The 20,965-nt window shown below is 39.3% G+C and overlaps 1 long non-coding RNA gene and 1 other non-coding gene across 10 annotated transcripts in view; both read right to left on the bottom strand.

Annotated features, from left to right (window-relative positions):
- The window catches only part of LOC112661428 (uncharacterized), a 148,964-nt gene that overhangs the window by 36,801 nt on the left and 91,198 nt on the right, over nt 1-20,965 (bottom strand). The window lies entirely within an intron of this gene.
- LOC112661543 (U6 spliceosomal RNA) lies at nt 11,154-11,258 on the bottom strand. Its single transcript, XR_003137775.1, has one exon. It is a non-coding gene; the product is annotated as a U6 spliceosomal RNA (small nuclear RNA).

Raw genomic sequence — 20,965 nt, forward strand, 5'->3', positions numbered from 1 at the left:
GACATAGAGATGGTCACCTTAGAGATGGTCTAAAAATGTAAGCCATTCAAGGAGACTCAAGCCATGTATGGACTCAGAAAAACATCTCTTGTCTCTCCTAATCCCCAAATTTCTGAGTCCCTGGAAAAGTGGAGGAGGAAGGAAAGAGCCTGTGAAAGCAGAAGTGATGATTCAGTGATGATGATGATGGCTGCATTTTTACTCTGGACAGTGAACTAGAGAATAAAGAACAGATTTTTCTTTATTTTCCAAGATGCAGGTAGGAAGAATGGAGGGCAATGGAGTAAGAACACAACTGGAATTGGAGACACAAAAGAATGGGGGGAACAAGTAAGTAGAGAGAAGAAAAAGAGGAACATATTGTTTCCTGAGAACTAGTTGGAGGGACACTACATCTTAAACCTGGTAACTAATAAACTCAACTCTAAGTACTCCATAAAAATAAGATAAAGGTATCATCTAACTGAAAATAATTCAAAAATCTGTATTTATTGCATTTCTTTACCTCTTCCATGTGTATATATATATATATATATATATATATATATATATATTTAATCAAGCATTGCAACTGGTGTTATGGGCTGGTTGAACTCTGTCCTCCAAAAAAGACATGTTGAAGCCCTACTCCCATTACCTTAAAATATGACCTTCTTTGGAAGCCAGGTCTTTACAGAGGTAGCCAAGTTAAAGTAAAATCATTAGAGTGGACTCTAATCCAATATGACTTTATTTATGTCATTTTTTTTTAAAGGGGCAAAGCGAATGTAGACACGAAGACAGGCACACAGGGAAAATGCTACATAATGTTGAAGGCAGAGATCTGGGTGACACGTCTACAAGCCAAGGCCAAAGATTGCTAGCAAACTACCAGAAGCTAGGAGAGAGTCAGGGGACAGATTTTCCTTCAAAGCCCTCAGGAGGAACCAATGCTGTCACCTAGACTCCACAACTATAGAACAGCAAATGTCTATTGTTTAAGCCAGCCAGTTGGTAGTACTTTGTTACAGTAGGCCTAGCAAACTAATACAACTGGCTATTCTGAGTTTCACTTTCCCAGATACACACCTTCTAATAAAGGTCTGGAGTGCTGTGCTATTGTGAAGCTCAAAATCAAATCAGAACAGAAAATAATCAAAAAGGTCACTAAGCACAACTCTCAGTTTACAGACAAGAAAATTGTAGGTCAGAAAGAATGAAGAGTTTGCCCAAGTTCTCACAGTTGCAGAACCATAACTAAAACCCAGGCATCCTGACTTCTAGGTCACAGCTCTTTCAACCAAGACGTGATAGAACCAAAACTGCAAAGACAGCTCTTGAATGACTCCATCCTGACTGCATGCATCATAAGTGTGATACTTAAGTGTGATACTAAGTGTGATACTTAGACTGGAGTTGCATGGACTGCAGTGGCATGACAATGGCAAGGGGAGGATTTTATTCCCTAGGGAATCTAACCAAGAGCTGCATCAGGAAGGCCATAGGTGGGAAGAAGAGATGCACCTGCTATCTGCAGACCCACTGTGTTGCTGGTCCTTCCCCACCTCCCTCCTCTGGAACCCTGCCTAGATGGTCAGATGATGGAACTGAGAGAGGTGGGAAGGATTCCACATTAGCTCAAATGTCAAGAAAAAAACCAGTAACTACAACATATATTTGCTAGGATCTTATGGAATTCAGCTAAGAATAAACTTTCTGATGCCCAAGTAAATGTTAAAGGATAGAGGCATTTTTTATCTCCTCTACCTCTATATGAAAAGATAGTACTGAACTACTTATCCCCAGCCTTACAGATTGGAGAACAGAGGCCTGGAGTTTTTAAATGGCTTATCCTCCCAAGTCAGCAGGCATTTGGGTTAGTTTCTTCTCCAAAAGTCCTCAAAAAGTACAAGAGGAGGGGCTCCTGGGTGGCTTAGTCAGTTAAGTGTCTGACTCTTGGTTTCAGCTCAAGCCATGATCTTAGGATCACAGGATTACACCACACATCAGGCTCTGTGCTCAGTAAGGAGTCTGCTTGAGATTCTCTCTCTCCCTCTCACTCTGCCCCTTCCCCCTCTCATGTATCTCTCTGTCTGTCTGTCTCTCTCTCTCAAATAAATAAATCTTGAAAAACACACACAACACACACACAAGAGAGAAAAATAAACTCACAAAGGGCATTGGGTTAAGCAGACCCTTGATTTCTGTCTCACCCCGTAAACACTGAGTGCCCAATAATTACACAGTTAAAGGGGTAGCAGTTAAGTAAAATCCTGGTGAATAGGGCATGGTTTTGGTTTTGACTACCAATTCAGAGTGAAGGAGAAGAGGAGAGGGACTTCTTTCTCCTACTGTCTCCCTGAGACTGAGTTTCTCTGGTTTGGTTTTTCAGCAGGAGGAATGAAGCAGGAGACAGTTAAAGTGGCCCAGAGCTCCGTGGAGTTGATGATCACCTGTACGATAGGGCACCAGTCCTTGGTTCAGATGCTCAAACATGGGACCATGGAAAGAAAGGAGGCAGTTTGAACACTAAGAGTTTGAAATACAGTTCACCTGTCTGTTTTCTCCAGAGCTACTGAGCTACCATCCTTCTTACGCTTTCTCAAACCTTACTCCTACCCCAACAATAATCGGATAGAATTTTGCTGAAATGATCAGATTCTCACCCTCCCTTTTTAATATATTTTTTAAAGATTTTTAAGTTTACTTTAGAGGAGGGGAGGGGCAGAGGGGAGAGAGAATCTCAAGCAGATTCCAAACTGAGCAGAGCCCAATGTGGGGCTCAATCTCATAACCCTGAGATCATGACCTGAGCTGAAACCAAGAGTCAGACAACCAATTGTGCCACCCAGGAGCTCCACACCTTGATTTTTTTAAAAAACCACTGTTTTCAGCTTGGTGCAGACAGGACAGTGAAGGTGTGGTCTGTTTTCTTTCAAGGTATAGAATCAGAGTTTTCTCTACTCGTGGCCTGACCACCTGCCCAGTCACTTTGTACATTTCTGGGCTTCAAAGAGGACTACATGGATCCAAAAGTAAATAACTATCCTTGCAATGCCTTTTAGATACTTTATATATTTTATATATAGACACACTATGGACTGAATTTTATATATAGACACACTATGGACTGAATGTTTGTACACCCAAAAATTCATATGTTAAAGCCCAACTCACTGTGTAATATGATGGTATTTGGAGATGAGGCTTTGGGGTACTAATTAGGGTTAGATGAGATTATGATGGTGGGACCTTCAGATGGGATTAATTCCCTTTTATGTAAAGGAGACAAGGAGAGCTCTCTCCACCACGTGAAGACACAGTGAGAAGGAGGATGTCTATAAGCCAGGAAGAGGGTTTTTACCAGAACTTAACCATGTTGCCACCCTGATCTTAGACCTTCAGCCTCCAGAATTGTGAGAAAAAAATACTTGTTGTTTAAACCAAGGCTATGGTATTTGTTACAGCAGCCCAAGATCACTCATTTATATATGTTTTTTTTTTTTTCCAGAGGGCGGGGTTTGCCCAACCTTCCATTCTCCAACCTTGACATGCTTTACAAAGAGTTGCCCATCTCCTCCTTATCCACAAAATTACTGAGAGAGGACCTATAATGGGACAAAGTCCCCTGTCTCTCTAAACCATAATACCCTCTTAGCCTATTGGACCACACAATGTCCCCTCCTGAGGAATCTGGAATTTAAACTGAGATGTTGAGCCCCAATCAGGCTGTGCTCATATATGGAGGAGATACAACACAGGAGTTGTTGGCAATGGTCATTTTCTGCCAAGCATATTGGGAAGTAGAGAAAACTGCTCTTCAGCCAAATCGATGGATAAACAGTGAGGGAACCCTTAAATTTCCATGGGGCTTTAATTCCTGGTTCCATAACGTCTCTAAGAGCCAGCTGCCCCTTCACCTCATGTTCCTTGAAAATCCTTTAGCTTGAGCTAGCCCACATAGTCTTCTGTTCTTACTGCCAAAATTAAGAAACCATCCATGAAACCACTGGTTGGGAAATGGCTAAGAACAGAACACCATGGGACTCCCCTGAGCGCACCTCCCAGAAAGCCTTGTAAATTTACCTAATTGTATCTTTCAAGCCATATTTTATGGCCTTGCCCATGAGGCTAAAATTTGAGTTTCTAGGGTGACTTGATGACACCCAGACACTCTGATCATCATCACTATTTTACTCTGAGCTGGTACATTGACTATAACCAAAGTCTTGCATTCATTCCAGCTGTTATGTTTTAAGGAGAGTAATAGGTCATACTCCCTTATCTGAAATTTTTTAGGACCAATGTTTTTGGAATTCAAAATTTTTCAGATTTTAAAAAGTGTGACCCATACATTATAAATTACACCCTAGCAGGGGCTGTCCATGAATCAAAACACATTAATATTCCTGTAGGAAAGAGCACAAGTATTTTTTAAAGTGAATTAAGTAAGATAGTAGTTTCCTATCAAGTTTTTCTGCCAAATAGGTTCTCACATCAGCTTAGGCCCTCAAGTGATTTAGTAAAACCCTTCATTTAAGGGGAGGGGTTCAAGATGGTGGAGAAGAAAGAATCTGAAGTCACCTCCTACATATAGACTCTATACCCATATAAGAGTAATACCTCCTAAGAAGAACTGAGGGCAGTTTGAACAGCTTCTGCACAATAAAGGATAGAGGGATCACACAGAAAACATTAGGAAAGACAGAGACGTAGTAATGACAGGAACCCAACTCCTAATGCTACCAACTGCAGGAGGGAGGATAGCACTGAGTGCCCCATGAACAGCTTTGCACAGATTTTCCCTGAGGTGCAGCAAAAACAAAAACAACAAAAACCAGACTACATGTGAAGAAAACTCATTTCCTCATCCTAGAGCATGGGCCATATGGTAACTTCCGGAAGTCTCTCTGGGGTCAGAGGTGGTGGCAAGCACCACTGTTTACATTCCCCCTCCATTTTGACAACACAGACCAGAGTAGGATCTGGGTGCTCTAGCTGGCCTGCCACCTCAATGAGCCCAGACCTTATCCTACACAACCTCCAACAATCCCTCAAGTCGGCTCCCATGTCCACATTTGCTGTAGCCCCAGCCATCCCACCAGAGTGCCCCCCTGTATGAAAAGCTCTATGCCCATTCCAGGCATCCTATTAGGGTAGCCCCTCTGCCCATTCCAGACACCCTACTAGGTTGCTCCAGCTGCCCCAGGAGCTCCTCGGACTATGTTGACTTCCACTCCAGCATTCCCACCAGGGCAGCCCCAGTGCACAGCACCTTGGGAACACCTGGCCTGTGCCCATTCCAGCTCAAGCCACCCCAAAGAGGTGGCCCCCATGTAGTATCTCAGGACTCCTGTTCTGCACCATCAGCCCCAGCCAGTCAGCCAGCACTGACAGACACATGCAGTCTATATAAGGGATGTTCCTACATAAGGCCACTCCTTCACGACTGGGAGACATAAATTTTTTGCATAATTCAGTAAAAGAAACAGAGAAAGTCCAATGAAATAGGAGACCAAGGGTTATGCTCCAAATGAAAGAACAGATAAAACTTCAGAAAAAGAACAGAACAGAGATAAGCAATCAACCTGATAAAGAATTCAAAGTAATGGTCATAAAGATGCTCAGTAGACTTGAGAGAAGAGTGAATCTTCAGATTCAGAGTGAAGGGATAGAAAAACATATACTATATAAATGGATGCACACACACACACACACACACAGCCAGGTAGCAATATTTATATAGATAAAATAGACCTTAAAACAAAGACTGTAGCAAGAGACGAAGGCCAGTAATGATAAAGGGATCAATCTAACAAAAAGATCTGACAATTGTAAATATTTATGCACCCCACACTGGAGCATCTAATTACATAAAGCAAATACTAACAGACATAAAGGGAAAATCTGATAGTAATACAATAATAGTTGGGGACTTTAACACCTCACCTGTATCAATGGATAGATAATCCTGAAAGAAAATCATCAAGGAAAGAGTGGCTTTGACACCACAATAGACCAGATAGTTTTAACATCAATATACAAAACACTTCAACCAAAACCAGAATACACATTATTTACAAGTGCAAATGGAACATGCTCTAGGGCAGATCATATGTTAGGCCACAAAATAATTCTCAAAAACTTTTAGAGGACTAAAATCATATCAAGTACCTTCTGTCTACATCAGTATGAAACTAGAAATCAGTTTCTGTAATACATACATACTGTATTGTATGTATACATATTTACATGTAATACTGTAAATACATACATACATACATGCAAACTCATGGAAGCTAAACAACATACTACTAAGCAACTAATAGATCAATGAATACATCAAAAAGAAAAAAATAACTGGAGACAAATGAAAATGGAAATACAACAGTTCAAAACCTTTGGGAGGCAGCAAAAATAGTTTTAAGAAGAAAGTTAACTGCAATACAAGCCTACGTCAAGAAACAAAAATATGAAATAACAATCTCACCATACACCTAAAGGAACTAGAAAAAGAAAGACAAAGTCCAAAGTTAGAAGAAAGAAAATAAATAATAAAGATCAGGGCATAAATGAAACAGAGACTAAATAAAAAGAGACTAATAAAAAGAGAACAAAAAAAAAGAGAACAAAAAAATAGAAAAGATCAATGAAGCTAAGAGCTGGTTCTTTGAATAATAAACAACGATAAACACTTAGCCAGGCTCATAAAGAAAAAAAAACAAACAGAAAACTCAAAATTGGAATTGAAGAGAAGTTACAACCTACACCACAGAAATACAAAACATTATAAGAGATGGCTAGGAAAAATTATAGACCAACCAACTGGACAACCTAGAAGACACAGATAAATTACTAGACATATACAATCTTCTAAGACAGAATCAGGAAGAAATAGAAAATCTGAATAGACCAATAACTAGTAACAAAATTGAATCACTAATTTAAAAACTCCCAATACACAAAGTCCAGGACCAGATGGCTTCACTGGTAAGAGATATCTAATATTTAAATAAGAGTTAATATCTATCTTTCTCAAACTATTACAAAAAAATAGAAGAGAAAGGAAAGCTTCCAAATACATTTCACAAGGTCAATATTACCAATATTACCAAAACTAAAGACACTACAAAAAAAAAATTAGAGGTCAATATCCCTGATGAGCATAGATGCAAAAATCTCCAACAAAATATCAGAACCAAATCCATTACCAAATACATTAAAAGGATCATTCACTATGATCAAGTGTGATTTATTCCAGGGAGGCAAGGATGGTTCAATCTGAACAATCCACATATCATCATATCGAATCAACATGATACACTACATTAACAAAATGAAGGATAAAAATTATAATCATCTCAATAAATGCAGAAAATGCATTTGACAAAATTCAATATCCATGGTAAAAACTCAACAGAGAGTGTTAAAAAAAATGTTATCTCAACATAATAAAGACCATCTATGATAAGCCCATGACTAACATTAATTATACTCAATGGTAAAAGGCTGAAAGCTTTTTCTCTAAGATCAGGAACAAAACAAGATGTCCATTCTTGCCACTTTTATTCGACATAGTACTGTATAAGTCTTAGCCACAGCAATCAAATAAGAAACAAAAGGCATCCAAAATAAGGAAAAAGTAAACTGCCACTATTATCAGGTGACATATTTTACATGGAAAACCCTAAAGATTCTCCAAAATAATTATTAGAATAAATGCATTCCACAAGGTTGCAAGAAATGAAATTAGTGTACAGAAATCTATTGTTTCTATACACTTACAGCAAAGTTGCAGAAAGAGAAATTAAGAAAATAATCCCATTTACAATGCACCAAAAATAATAATATACCTAAGAATAAGTTTAACCAAGGAGGTGACACACCAGTAGGATAAAAATTATGACACTAATTCAAGAAATTGAAGAAGACAAAAATAAATGGGAAGATACTATCTTTTCCCTCATTGTATATTCTTGTTTCCTTTCTTATAGATTAACTGGCCATATAAGCATGAGTTTAATTCTGGACTCTCTGTTCCATTGATCTTATATGTCTGTTTTTGTATTACTGGCATACTTTTTTTATTACTATAGCTTTCTCCTATAGTTTGAAATCTGGGATTTTGCTACCTCCAGGTTTTTTTTTTAAGATTTTTGTTTATTTATTCATGAGAGACACACACAGAGAGAGAGAGAGAGAGAGAGAGAGAGAGGCAGAGACACAGGCAGAGGGAGAAACAGGCTCCATGCAGGGAGCCCGACGTGGGACTCGATCCCGGGTCTCCAGGATCAAGCCCTGGGCTGAAGGCAGCACTAAACTGCTGAGCCACCTGGGCTGCCCCCAGGTTTTTAATTCTTTCTCAAGGTTGCTTTGGCTCTTTAGGATCTTTTGTGGTTATACACAATTTTTAGGAGTATTTGTTCTGTGAAGAATAGTATTGCTAATTTTGAGAGGGATTGCATTGAATTTATAGATCACTGGGGTAATTTAACTATTAATTCTTTCAATTCACAAGAATGGTCAGAAATCACTATTAACCCCCATGTAACAGATAAATTAACAAATGACCAGAGTGAGTTAGTAGTTTACTCAGGGTGACCCAGACAATAATAGGCCAAATTGGAATTAAACCCAGGAAGCCCAGCTCCAAAGTTTACAGCCTTAACTACCACCCCATCTTGGCATTCCATTAATTATATTGTGTCTCCAATTTGACACTTGTAAGTATCGGGTTATTAGGTTGGTTCCAGATCTGGAAAACCACATAGAGAAAAATTAAGAGAACTATAGCCATTTAGCAAAGAGTAGAGAAAGCCAAAAAGGAAACATAATCATTGTATTCAGATACCTGCCTCCTTCCCAAATTCCTTGACTCTGTTTTTAATAAGTGGACATCAGGCTACCAAAGACACCAGGAGCAACTCCAAGGATAAAGAGTCTGAGATTCTGAGAAACAGGATCTGAGAGATGTGTGTAGGATAAGCAATCCTAGTCTTTGCTTAAGTAGAGCAGAGAACAGCTATGAATTAGAGGCTACCTGCCAACAGCCTCAGATCTTTATCTTCTAGCTTACTCATTTATCAAGCACTCACAGGGTACCTATCCTGTGCACGCTGTCCTCAGTGCTAGGAAATGACAAAGAACAAACTGTTCCCACCTTCCTTTCTGATCTTATATCCTCTTTCCCTCTCCTGCAAAATCCACACTGGTCCTTCTATAACCACAAACCCTCCCAGATCTTTCCCCCATCAGGACCTTTGTACCTGCAGCACCCTATTCCTGGCATGATCTGTTTCCTCTTTTCAAATGATTCAGTTTATACATCATTTCTCCAGCAAGGGCATCCCTAACCACTCTATCTAAATAAACTTGAGTTGTTTGTTCCCACATCACCTTAATTTTCATCTTTGCATTTATTGGTTATCTAATATTTTTTCCAATTTTTAATTTCTCCCTCTATTGAATTTAGTTTAATGACATTTATCTTGTTTTTCACTTTAAATAGGCTCCACACCCAAATCAGAGCTTGAACTCATGACTCTGAGATTAAGAGTCACATGCTCTACCAACTGAGCCAGCCAGGCATCCCCAGATTTAGCTTAATGAAATCAGGAACTTCATTTGTTTTGCAGTCTTCTGTATTTGTGATGTTTTGAATAGTACCTAGCACATAGAAGTAGTCTATAAATATTTACTGAATATATTAACAAGCAAGAAATTATGCACATTTTTGGGGGATGTGTTAGCTTTGTTATTTTGAAAGCCTGTGGTTGCTAGAGAAAATATAATGTGAGTTATGTGGATGACATGGCTAAGTATACAAGGACATCCAAACTTATCTTCTTTAATATCAGGACTCCTGCTGGAGTTTACTTCCTCTGGCCTCCTTTACAACAAGGATCTGGTCGGGATCCCTGGGTGGCGCAGCGGTTTGGCGCCTGCCTTTGGCCCAGGGCGCGATCCTGGAGACCCGGGGTCGAATCCCACGTCGGGCTCCCGGTGCATGGAGCCTGCTTCTCCCTCTGCCTGTGTCTCTGCGCCTCTCTCTCTCTCTCTCTCTGACTATCATAAATAAATAAAAATTAAAAAAACAAAAATTTAAAAAAAAAAAAAAAACAACAAGGATCTGGTCAATGTGCATAGGTGGAAAAGTGAGATGTGCCATTTCTAAGTCATGCCCTTGAAAGAAAGGTAGATGCCACCACTGGCCCTCCCCCTGCCCACCCCTTCCCACTACCAAATGATGTCAGGATCTAAAGCAACCACTTTGGATCCAATGATGGAAATTTTGTGTGTTAAGAATGACAAATCTGCGTTGCCAGTCTTAAGTAGCTTATCTCTGGAGCATTATATGGAAAAAAATAAGCTTCCATTTTATTTCAGTCACTGTGTTGGGGTGGGGGTAGGGGGTGTTTACTTAGTCACAACAGCTAGGCCAGTACTCTAATAACAAGTCTTAAGTCTTTTTCAGCAATTTAAAGGGTCCTCTCTACACCTGGTCTGCCTCTCTCAGGAATTACTGCTCAAATACTATCTCCATATATTTTTGTTTCTTAAAAATTTTATCCTCACCATCTTTCAAGTTAGGTTCTGTATCCCATAACACATTGTGTTTGCAACCTTCTTTCCACATGCAGAAAGGGAAAGGAAACACAGTTAGTGAATGCCTGGTAGGAGCCACTTACTATGCTAAATATCTTACCTATAATATCATAATTCTCCCAAAAGGTCTATGAGTCCAATGTCATTTCACTATTTTAAGTAAGAAACAGGCTTAAGGACATTAGGTGTTTTGTCCAAGATCACACAGCTAGTAAGTGGCAGAGTGAGACTTTGAGCCAGGTGATAGCCATGTTGGTTCTTTCCACTACTCTATGCTGATACCGTGGTTTGCACAATGACTGAGGTCTTGCATTTGTCTTTTTAGATTTTTTGGCTATAATTTATTTTGTTAATTGCATGACTTTCACTTGTTATTTTCTTTATGACATCTTTACCCAACCCTTAGGGCCATGTTTGTTGTTTTTATAAATTGTAGTAAAATATAAGATAAAAATTTACCATCCAGCTATTTTTAAGTGTATAGACAGTTTAGTAACATTAAGTGCATTCACATTGTTGTACAACCATCCACCAGTATCCACCTCCAGAACTTTTGGATCATCCTTGAAAAAAATATGGGATGCTTCATGAGTTTGTTTGTCATCCTTGGACAGGGGACATGCTAATCTTCTCTGCATTGTTCCAATTCTAGTATACATGCCGGCCAAGCCAACACAGGGAGCCATGTGTTTAAGTCATTGGTTTTCTACTTCTTGACTCCTCTCCTTTACTTTCCTTCTGTGACCTGCTTCATACTGCTTAGTAATGAACTGGAGTGTCCTAGTGATAGATGTGCCTGTTCAAAGTCATGAGCAAGAGGAAGGAGAAATAAACATAAAAGGGCCTTGGATCCTATCTTTATCCTCTGTCCAAACCAATCCCCAGGGGTTTGAGCAAGGAAAGGGGGGATTCACAAATAGCCTAATTTAATACTGAATCATTTTGAAGTTTCTCAGCCCTTCAAGCAGTAAATTGTTAACCCTGACCTGCTCCACCCTGTATGAGTCACTGTCCAGTTTGAAATCCTGCCTCAGTTTCATCCTCATCTCAGGGACCCATGCCCTATCTCCCTTTCCTCCTTTCCTTCTTCCAACTCTCTCTCTTCTGGAGGTTCTCCTTGTCTGCAGAAAAGTGTGGCAGGGTGCATGGCTTAAGAGGAGGAAACAAGTTTTGTGCACCTTCTGTTTTCCATGAGAACACCAGTATTTGAGAGTTTCCTGAGTTCACTGTCCTCTCACTTCCTCATGACCATTCTCTAAATCTCTACAACCATGGAAGCTGTTCCACTTCTCCAAAAAATGCTTTGTCCCCACAAATACTACTCATGGGAAGAGGCTCTGAGTTTAGTCTGTTCCTGCCATTTGATTATTTGTTTATTGTACAGATTCAACATATACGTAAGCATTTGGCCTTCTAATTTATACTCTACGCAATTTTGAAAGCCTAATGATTCTGGCATGGAGAACTTGAAGGGACTGCCCTGTGGATTCTATTACCATGCTTGCATGAGCCTGAGCCTGCTATCTCCCCTTCTCTTTCACTCCACAAGGGGCTCTTGGACAAAGTATGGGGTGCAAGCCAAGCAGCTCTGCCTCTACCCAGGACACCTTCCAAGACCGGGTGGGAGCAGACTGAGGCTGTGCTGAGCCTATCAGGAGAATAGGAATGGTGTAGACACCCAGGCCTAATCCTTGAGAAACCAAAAACATTATAGGCAGGAGCAATCAATAATATACAAAGCTCTACCTGCCACCAGTGAAAAGGTTAGCTTCTTTAAAAAATAAGTTTGCAAGGGACTCCTGGGTGGCTCAGTTGGTTGAGCATCTGCCTTCGGCTAAGGGTATGGTCCTGGGTCTGGGGATCAAGTCCCGCATTGGGCTCCCTGCAAGGAGCCTGCTTCTCCCTCTGCCTATGTCTCTGCCTCTCTCTGTCTCTCATGAATAAATAAAATCTTTTTAAAAAATGAGTTTGTGAGAGTGATAGTAATGATTAGTGGAAAGTAGGACAGTAATAAGGTCTTCCTTAGCAGAAAAAGTCTGCCAAGGTAGTTTCAGTAGAAATAATTATTCTTGTTAAATTTTATGGGATGTTCTCATATTAACAGCAATACATATTCTTGGTAGAAAAGTTAGGAAAATTCTATATATATTCAAATCATTCCAATCTCACAATACAGAGATAACTATTATAAGTATTTCTTTAGAAATAATTCCATTTAATTTTATTTGGAGTTAGTGGGGGCGGGGGGAGCTGAAGTGAAACTAAAGGAGCTGAATTTTTTTTTTAAACAAGCTATTAGTTACTAAGGAACTCTTCAAATAAATTACAAAAACATGAGATTTCGACACTAGTGTTTATGCATATTATTTAAAGTTTATACTTCTTAATGGCCACAAGTTTGTTTCTAAATATTCAGGTTTAGATGACTATCTGGTCAAAATCCAAAGTCACGTTTGCTATGCTAAAAACAACAAAATCATATATATTTTGGGGGGGGGCGGGGGGGGACAGGGAAACCGAAAGAGAAAATGAGAACAAAACTTTATATCTAGTTTACTCCCTGGAGGATTCTTCAAAAGAATGATTGGGAAAAATCTGATCTATAAAAAATAGTATGCTATAAAAACGGCAATCCAGTTTCAAGAATAAAAAATCTCACACTTGACAACAGGGAAATGTGTATACCCATTACTCATTACAAATTCAAACGCATTGGGCAGCCCGGGTGGCTCAGCGGTTTACCTACGCCTTCAGCCCAGGGGGTGATCCTGGAGACCTGGGATTGAGTCCCACGTCAGGCTCCCTGCATGAAACCTGCTTCTCCCTCTGCCTGTGTCTCTGCCTCTCTCCCTCTCTCATGAATAAATAAATAAAATCTTTAAAAAAATCAAATGAATTTAATTCTGAGAGTCCATCACTGTCTTTTAACACCAGTTGCTCAAAATCTAATTTGCTTCATATTTAGACCATGACTTTCCTATAGAGTGTTTTACTCTATTTCCCAAATGATCCAGCGGCCATTCTTTCTCTTGTTGAAAAGTAGACTTGTGCCACTGTGTCATTGATAGTAAGCTATCAACGTGATGCTTCTAGATCCTAATCACAAGATCTGTGTAGTGTTACCCACTTTCTTCCTGAAGACTGTTTCCATGGAGTCTTCTGACTTCCTGTTCTAATTTGGACTCACCACTATCTAGGCATGTGGAGGAACTGTCATCGTCGTGGGCTATCCTAGACTGGTTTCTTGGATCCCACATTTTCCTCTTTCTGGGGTTCTGTTTCTGCTTGACTCTTGTACAGTTGTAAAGTAACTCTTCTAGAAAAAGTACTTAGAAGACAATTTGTCTAAGCCCTTGCCTGTGTCTGAAAATATTTTTATGCTTAGTCTCGCTGGGATACATTTTGATGTTCAAATAATTTCCCTCAGAAGGTGTAACTCCCCGCTCCATTGTCTTTCAATATCCAGTGTTGCTGATGGGAGTCTGATCCAGTTTAACTTGAGTTCCTTCACAGGCAAGCTTATATTTGCTCAGCGGTTTAAGGATATATAGATAGAAAGGAGAGTAGAAAGGAACTTGCAGGGCAGAAATTTCACCAGTATGTATCCAGATGGACCCTTTCAATCTGAAGACCCGAATCATTTTCTCTATTTTGAAAAAAAGTTATGCCCTCTCCCTGTGTTCCTTCCATCCTTCTGAGAGCACATAGAGGGTACACTACTTAGATCTTTTCTCAGCCTCCTTCTCTTCTTTCTCATCTCTTTTTATATCACATAGCTAAGTTTTGAAAGGTTTTTTTTTTTTTCAATTTTATCATCCAGATTACTAATTCAGTCCTTGGCTGCTTCTATTTTTTAGACATCCATGAAATTTCAGCTAATTCTGGTAATCATATTTTCAAGATTTCACTTTCAGGAATTCTGGTTTTCAACAGCAACATGTTTTCAGTGTACACATATAAAGTCCTCTTAAATATCTCCACAGCTTTGCATTTGTTTATTGTTGTTGTTTAGAGTCACATGCTCTACTGACTGAGCCATCCAGGCACCCTCCTCAATGGGTTCTAAAGAGACCTTAATAAACCCTACCTCCCAGTCTTATCTCCATTTACTGTAGGGGTAGGGTAGGCTGTGCTATTTGCTGGACTCTTGTGCTGATGGTTTTCTCTAAGTCCCTAGTTATCTTTGTCCTGAGATCAGGACCAGATTGCCCTGGGTTTCCCCTGAGCTGCATTTTGAGCAGTATTTTGAGAGATAAGGACTAGAGATTGGCAAAGTCTGAGTGAGGCATCCCAGCTTGACTGTTTCGTGTTTATTGTGTTATTGTAAGCAAATCAGTCAAGGCAAAATATTTAATAGGACTAGAAAAAAGATATTGTGCTGGGGGTAAAAAAGAGAGTGATAAAACTGGAAGGTTTAGGGTGAGTTTAAGATGGTGATTGACAAAGGATTTTTTAATGGCAGGGGGTGCAAGTACGACAGTGCAATAGGAAGTGGGAACGCTTCCAATTTACTGATCACCAAAGATCCTACCACTACCACCACCTGCTGGTGTCCTTCCAGAGAGACATATAGACTGACTTCCATTGTCTACTGGCCTCCTAAGAAATATCTGCTCCTGCCTCTCCACGGGGTTCTACAGAACTGAGAAGCCATGAAACAATCTGAAAGAAGAGCAGCCCTATTGCTTAGGGTCCAAGGATATAGCACAGCTCTGGCAAGTTGTTCAGTCTCTGGCTCAGCTCCCACTTTAGGCAGCCTACCTTATTGCTCAACATTACTAGGATAAGGCCATGTCCCTTCCTAGTTGACCTTCCACGTCAATTTGACACATAACATCTCTGCTACTTAGCCAACTCTGATTAGTGCAGCAATCTTGATGGGCTTTGCATGCTACCACTTCTTCTTTTGAAGCTACTACTTATGAAAAATTTCAAACATATTCAAAAGTAAAGAGAAGAGTATAATGAGCCCTCATGTGCCTGTCACCCAATGTCTTATCCATCTGGGCTGCGGCAACAGAATATCATAGACTGGGAGGGCTATAAACAACAGAAATTTGTCTCCTCACAGCTCTGGAGGCCAAGATAAGGGTACAACCAGCCATGGTAAGATTCTGGCAAAAGCCCTTTTCCTGATGCACCAACAGCCATCTTCCCCGTGTCCCCACATAGGGGGTGGGGGGAGGGAACTCTCTGGGGTCTCTTTCATAAGGGCGCTAATCTCATTCAGGAAGACTCCACCTTCACAACATCATCACCTCCCCAAGGTTCAATCTCCTAAAACCATCACAGTAGGGGTTAGGATTTCAACATATCAGTTTGAGGTAGACACAAACATTCCAGTTTCAACAACTACATCAGGTGTTTTGCCAACTTAAAAACCTACTTTTAAGCAGCACTCATTTTTCAAAATGAGACTCTCCTTTTTCATGGACATGTGGCTAAGCCCCACCTCTGGAAATTCTGTGATCAAGCCCCCAAAAAACAGTTTTTAAAAGTTTCACAGGTAATTTTGATGCTCCCAGAATATTGAAAGCTACTGCTGTAATGAAATGAAAACAGGAACATGATTCTGACACATACATAGCATTCAAAAGGATTTAATAAGAGAATACCCAGAAGACATAAAGGAAAAATGGTTAAATAGATCTATATGAAAAATGGAAAGGGCAATATAGCAAAAGATCACAAAAGAAAAGGAATACAAATAATACAATGAGAGAAATATTTTCAACATATAATATCCTTAATTCATGGTAAGTTTTTATAAATTAGCAATATTTATTCAAAAGAGCAATATTTGTAAAACCCCACAGACAAAAGCTCTGAACAGCCTGTTCAGACTTAGAAGAAACTCTGAAAATGGCCAAAAAGCTATGTACAGATGCTAGGTCACTTCAGAGGTCAGTAAAAAGCAAACAAAAATGATAAAGAAACCATTTCTAAACATCCTGTTAGCCAAAACTAAAATCTCCCAGGCTGGTGAGAGTTGGGAAGAAGGCCACTCCCATTTAGTAACAGTATGACAGTAAACTTTTAGATAGTAATCAGGCACCATGTATTAAAATCGTAACCTATACACTCTTGGACCCAAAATCCCACTTCAAGGCATCTAGCCAGGAGAAGTAAGTCTAAATTTGTTGAGATATGTAATAGTAATTACATATATTTCATACTAATATCATAATATCATGTTTCATAATGTCAGCAACTAACATTTACTTAGTGCTTACTATGTGCCAAGAGGTGTGCTAAATGGTCTACAAAGGGCATCTTTATTAATCATTATGAGAACTTTAGGAGGTAGTTACCAAACATTTGTTTTTAAATGTGCAAGTCAATGCTGCAGCTGGAACTTGAAACTGTCAATATGACTGCAGAGTTCACACTCTTAGTCACCGCAATGTGCTGCCAAAGACAAATAACCCAAAAAGAAAACCAACCCAAATGCCCTTGATAAAGGAATACTATTTACAATGACACCAACTACTAGAAACACAAAATGTCCACTTTGGTTTCACAATTACAATCCACCTTGGGGGAAGAGAAGTTAGAATACATGTTTTCCATGTTAACAGAAAGTAGAAGTCATGATGAAGAAGAGACACGTATGAAAGTCTTTGCTGGATGGATAGCTTCAAAGAGATTTCTCTCCTAAGCAACCTCAAGTTTTTCCTGTAAATTCCTGGTGAGAAGAGTTCTAACCAAGCCATGGATGAGGTACAGGTTCCCCAAGTTTACAATCAAAAGCAGCTTTCTGGTCTCACCCCAACTGGCCCTCCCAAGGAAAAGCACTGATGGCGTGACCAACATTTTTAATCGGCAGAGGAGTGGTGCTTATGAGGATTCTGAGGGCACTGAAAACATGGCCTCAATTTTCCTGGGAAATCACCACTTGTTTTGGTTTATCTCCTTGGAATTTGGAGAGGATGACATGAATACTCTATTCTTACCAAGCCTGTGGCTGACTCCGCCCTGAAATCTTACTTATTAACTCCTAGTGGAAGGGAGGGAAGCTTCTTACCAATAACAGGGTCCTTTGCTACCATGTTTAGTGGACTCTCCAAAGCCATTTCCCTCTAGGTTTTATGTGCCAAGTGGGGGAAAAGATTCCACAGATAAACCAAATGCCAGAGCTGTGGCTCTGGGAGCATATACTTAGAATATGTTCTCAATTTGCTTTAAAACAGATTTAAATCAATCATCAGTATGAACAAGTCACAAGGACCAGTGTAGACAGTGTGTAATAAACACTATTAATCTAACTGTGTGTGCCTGAAATTAATACAAAATTAACAAGTAGCAAGTATTACCTCAGTACGCTATTTAAGAAACTGTGACAACCAGTCTCAGAATTATTTTTTCTTTTTGTCAACTGTTATTAATAGCTACTGAACCTAACCTTGCTCTCTTTTCAGACTCATGGGAGTAAACACACTTCTAACTTGTGCAAAACCCCGCCTTACAGTAAAATCTTTGAAGTATATATACTGCTCAAGTTCAAAAATGTGGTATTTCCAAATGATTCTTCACGCCAAGTCCTTATAGAAAGCTCCTATTAAACTATTTTCTTGTGGAAAAAGTTTGCTTATCACCAGCTTGTCCAAGAAGGCATAAAGTTGCTCCCTTAACATGCTCAAGAACCCTAAGCACTCTGAACAATCACACATCTCAGCTTGCAACCAAAGTAGAATGAGAAAAGACTGAGCTGAAACATTAGATACACCAGAAGTGCTCAGATTCTGGTAAGATTATTATTTGGGTTCAGATCCAAATTCTGCCATCTACTAGCAAGATTCTGTGCCTCTCCTATACTGTCTGTAAAATAGGAGCAATAAATGTCCTTCTTTCACAGGTTTGTTTTAAGAAGCACTTGAGAAACTGCATGAAAAACATATAGCAGTAGGTCTACACAGAGGAAATACTCAGTAAATATGATCTATATCTGCCTTGAGTGTCGTGAAAAAATATCCTGATGGACCCTCCTTGAAGTTGGAAGAGCGGTTAAGTCCTTAGCTCTGGCACCTAGCACATTTGGGTTCAAATACAGTTCTGATATTCACTATCCGTGGACCTCTGATTTTTTTTTCTTAACCTTTAAGAGTCCTTTTTTTAATCTATAAATATAGAACTATAATACTCCACTTGCTGGGGTTGCTAAGAGGATTAAAGGAGATAATGGATGTCCTCTCCAATGCCTAGCACATTATTAGTGTTCAAAGTATTATATTTTCCTTTTATACTTTTTATTTCAATTTCTGCTTAAATCAAGTATAGTTGACCCTTGAACAACACAAAGTTGAACTATGCAGGCCCATTTATCAAATTTTTTCAACAAATACAGTATAGTACTCTAAGAGTATTTTCTCATCCCTATGACTTTTTTTCTTTTTTTTTTTTTTTTGAGACGGAGAGAGGGAGAGGTGGGAAGAGCAGCAAAGAGAGAGGGAGAGAGACAATCTTAAGCAGGCTCCATGCCCAGCACAGAGCCCAACGCAGGGCTTGATCTCACAACCCTGAGATTATAACCTGACCTGAAGTCAAGAGTTGGGTGCTTAATTAACTGAGCCACATAGGTGTCCCCTTATTTTCATCATAACATTTTCTTTCCTCTAGTTCATTGTAAAAATACAATATATAATATACATAATATAAAAGATAGGTGTTAATTAACTATGTTATCAGGAAGGCTTCCAGTCAACAGTAGGCTATTAAGTTCTGAGGGAGTCAAAAGTTAAACAGGAATTTTCAACTATGTAGGGATCAGCTCCCCTAGCCCCTATGTTATCCAAAGGTCAACTGTACTTAGTAATTAGAACACAATTGATTTCCCTGTTTAAAAAATGCAGTAAATCTGCAAATTTTGTCAGTCCATTTTTGGGAGGCATATTCTGACATAGGAGTCAGAATATAAAGACTCTGTCAAGCGCTAGCCAAGTGATCTCAAGCAATATCAGCAGCTTAGGTTTCTTAACCACAAAATCAAATAAAAATGTCTTCTCGGAGATCCCTGGGTGGCTCAGCGGTTTAGCGCCTGCCTTCGGCCCAGGGCGTGATCCTGGAGTCCTAGGATCAAGTCCTACATCGGGCTCCCTGCATGGAGCCTGCTCCTCCCTCTGCCTGTGTCTCTGCCTCTCTCTCTCTCTCTCTCTCTCTCATGAATAAATAAATAAAATATTTTTAAAAATGTCTTCTCTTATACAGTAGTAAGATTTTCATGGGGTAATAGATGAAACATGCTTTGTAAACTCTAAAATACAAAAATGTAAGACATTTTCCCAGGTTAAGTAAAGACTTAATAAATATAAATAGAGAATAAAGACCAATCAAGTGATTTCTCCATTGGCTGAATTTTTTATTCCTAAGTTTAAAATGGTTAATAATCTCTTGGGTTGAAGCTGGATAGAAGGAAGAATTCTACCTACAACCATTAGTTAAGCAGTGAATGTGCTTTCAGAAAATGATGTCAAGAGAATGGAGAAACAGATCAGCCTTCAGCATATGGAAAAAGGAGCTAACCTTTACTTCTAAGTGCCAAAGTTGTTGGATCATGGATTAAGCTTTGACACTTGGTGGATAATATTTGCTTCTTGCTAATTTTTATTCTGTATCTCAGTAAACTCTCTCATGCAGACAAATAGCTAAATATCTGAAGGTCTCTTAGTCTCGATCTCTTTCTCTGAAAATAAATCTATAAACATCTATGGAATATGGTGGGCAAGTGTTCACACTTCTACTAAAAATGAATAGCAATTAAGCAAAAAAGAAAAATCCATCATTATTTCCATTCCTCAAAACTGTATTTTTCATTGTTTTGTTGTTGTTTTCTTTTTTAAAAAAGAATATACTTTTTCAATCAAAGCCATACCATGCATCTTTTCTGACCACAATATTATGAAACTAGAAATCAGCCACAAGAAAAAATCTGGAAAGACCACAAATACATGGAGGTTAATAACATGCTACTAAACAATGAATGGGTCAACCAAGAAATCAGAGAAGAAATAAAGAATTACATAGAAAGAAATGACAATGGTCCAAAATCTTTAAGATGCAGCAAAAATAGTTCTAAGAGGAGCTTTATAGCAATACAGGCAAGAAGTTAGAAAAATCTCAAATAAACTACCTAAGCTTATACCCAAAGGAGCTAAAAGAACAAACAAAACTCAAACTAGCAGAGAAAAGGAAATAATAAAGTTTAGACCAGATATAAATGATATAGAAACTAAAAAAAGAATAGAACAGGGATCCCTGGGTGGCGCAGCAGTTTGGCGCCTGCCTTTGCCCCAGGGCGCGATCCTGGAGACCCGGGATCGAATCCCACGTCGGGCTCCCGGTGCATGGAGCCTGCTTCTCTCTCTGCCTGTGTCTCTGCCTCTCT

Source organism: Canis lupus, chromosome 18 (assembly GCF_003254725.2).
Source record: "Canis lupus dingo isolate Sandy chromosome 18, ASM325472v2, whole genome shotgun sequence".
In the NCBI taxonomy this organism is placed as follows: domain Eukaryota; kingdom Metazoa; phylum Chordata; class Mammalia; order Carnivora; family Canidae; genus Canis; species Canis lupus.